The sequence below is a fragment of the Schistocerca piceifrons genome, unplaced genomic scaffold, assembly GCF_021461385.2.
Source record: "Schistocerca piceifrons isolate TAMUIC-IGC-003096 unplaced genomic scaffold, iqSchPice1.1 HiC_scaffold_288, whole genome shotgun sequence".
Taxonomy (NCBI): Eukaryota; Metazoa; Arthropoda; class Insecta; order Orthoptera; family Acrididae; genus Schistocerca; species Schistocerca piceifrons.
Genome location: NW_025728502.1, coordinates 90,001 through 92,500, shown reverse-complemented (window position 1 = coordinate 92,500; position 2,500 = coordinate 90,001). Strand labels below are relative to the sequence as shown.

General features: G+C 56.4%; 1 non-coding gene across 1 annotated transcript in view; it reads right to left on the bottom strand.

The window, feature by feature from the left end:
- The window catches only part of LOC124744338, a 1,909-nt gene extending 1,744 nt beyond the window's left edge, over positions 1–165 (bottom strand). Inside the window, exon 1 of the ribosomal RNA XR_007010697.1 lies at positions 1–165. This exon is cut by the window's left edge and continues 1,744 nt beyond it. This is a non-coding gene — a ribosomal RNA (small subunit ribosomal RNA).
- Between the last annotated feature and the right edge of the window lie 2,335 nt (positions 166–2,500).

Sequence of the window (2,500 nt, the reverse complement as noted above, 5' to 3'; positions counted from 1 at the left end):
AGCTCTAGAATTACCACAGTTATCCAAGTAACGTGGGTACGATCTAAGGAACCATAACTGATTTAATGAGCCATTCGCGGTTTCACCTTAATGCGGCTTGTACTGAGACATGCATGGCTTAATCTTTGAGACAAGCATATGACTACTGGCAGGATCAACCAGGGAGCTGCGTCAACTAGAGCTGAGCAGCCGGCCGCCCGGGAGTGTGTCCCGGGGGCCCGCGCGAACACGCAAGCGTCCGCTCAATCATTCTGCAAACAGGAGGAGGCTGAGCTCCCCTGCACAATACACCTCGAAACCCTCTCAGGTCCCGGCGGCGCGCAGCGCCGTCCCAAGTACTTGGTCGGGTTCGAGAGAGGCGCAATCGCCCGGAGTTAGGCGAGTAGACGCTTTCGGTGCGACCACCCGTGCTCCCAACTGAGCTTGCCGCTGCCGACAGAGGCCCGGGAGCGTGCTGTCGTGGCATTGCCGGCGGGAGACAACACGCGCCACCTACGGTGACCGGCAGCTCCAACGCCAGCGCCACAGAAGGACAAAAGCCCCACTTGGGTGCCGAAGCGAACTCTCCCAGCACAGCGCACGCGCCAACACATCCGCACAGCTGCGATACAAACCACCAGCGAGAACCGCTGGGGCGACCGAGCAGCAGACGGCGTCGCGGCGCCGAGCGCCGGGCGGCGGCGCATCCTCAACGCACACAGTCCTCAATCGGACCAGCACACTGAAGATGTCCACCGCGCTTCGCACCGGGCCCGCGAGGACCTACTTTGGCCGCACGGCGCCGCGCGCAGGGTGCGCCGGCGCGCAGCTGCGACGCCTGCCGCGTCCGTCGGCCGGCGCGCCTGCCACTGGCCGCCCCCACCAGCCGGCTGTAGCGCGTGCGCCCACGCACCGCGCGGCCAGCACGCCGGGAGGCGCCCCCTCACCGGCCGGGGACGGTCCCACCCAGCCACCGCCGCGTATCGCTTCACACCCAGATGCCGTTCAGTTTCGTCGGCATGGTGGGTATCGCTGGAACAACCGGTTAGTACCTCAACCTATCGTCGCCATCACCGATTCACCCCTAGCGAGAACAACCGCACCACAACAGGTTACCATTTGTTCATTTGCGTAACTTCACCAGAAAACGCAGGCGTCCATCGCCATTTGCAACTTCAACGATTATTGCATGCCTGTGTCAGGTGTCACGCCACACTACGTCTGCCCACATACACGCAACAAAATGTGCACGCCTAGACAATACGTGGAAGGTGGCCCCCGTACGTATGCGATGTCCATTGCTCGAACGACTGTCAACCGGCCTCTGTAGCATGTCGCAGATATGGAACGCGGTGCACCATGCCATCACGGTGTGTGAGGAGAGACGACTAGGTCCGAATACATCAACAGACAGCTCATGCTGATCGCCATCCACGGCGTCCGTTCCTCCCACACGTCTCTATGGCGTACCACACTGCAATCCAGCTCTCATAGGGAGACGACACGTAGCTGCGTGCACAATATTTGCACTGTATGGTCCGCCGTTTTTGGGCGCAGTCGTTGTGCGGTCACACATGTGCCACGATGTATCATTCAGTACATAAGGACGAATGTGCAGTACAGATTGTGGTTCACGCGTACGACATCAGCGGACAGTTGACACAGGCCGCACCACAACGTAGCCTGAGTACGTCGCATGCGAAGGGCATTGAACATGCAAACTTCTCACCAACCAGCTTGCGAAGGCAGGGGGCAAGGTGGGGACGTGGGGAGGGGCGGCATGTACGTCCTGCTGCCATCCACATTACAGTGTACAGCAGGAGCATGTGGAAAGTGAGCAAGACTTGCAAGGTGTTTAACATGAAGCGATACACAGGGGTGCGGGCAGTGCGAGTAGCGAACTATATTGCGAGGGTTGCGGGTGGGCAACACTACAGTAATTGAACGAGTCGTATAACAATTACAGAGCAGGTTTAGGCGACAACGTGGGTTACGTTAAGGCGACAACATGGGTTAGGTTAAGGCACAACATGGGTTAGGTTAAGGCACAACATGGGTTAGGTTAAGGCACAACATGGGTTAGGTTAAGGCACAACATGGGTTAGGTTAAGGCACAACATGGGTTAGGTTAAGGCACAACATGGGTTAGGTTAAGGCACAACATGGGTTAGGTTAAGGCACAACATGGGTTAGGTTAAGGCACAACATGGGTTAGGTTGAGGCACAACATGGGTTAGGTTAAGGCACAACATGGGTTAGGTTGAGGCACAACATGGGTTAGGTTGAGGCACAACATGGGTTAGGTTGAGGCACAACATGGGTTAGGTTGAGGCACAACATGGGTTAGGTTAAGGTACAACATGGGTTAGGTTAAGGTACAACATGGGTTAGGTTAAGGTACAACATGGGTTAGGTTAAGGTACAACATGGGTTAGGTTAAGGTACAACATGGGTTAGGTTAAGGTACAACATAGGTTAGGTTAAGGTACAACATAGGTTAGGTTAAGGTACAACATAGGTT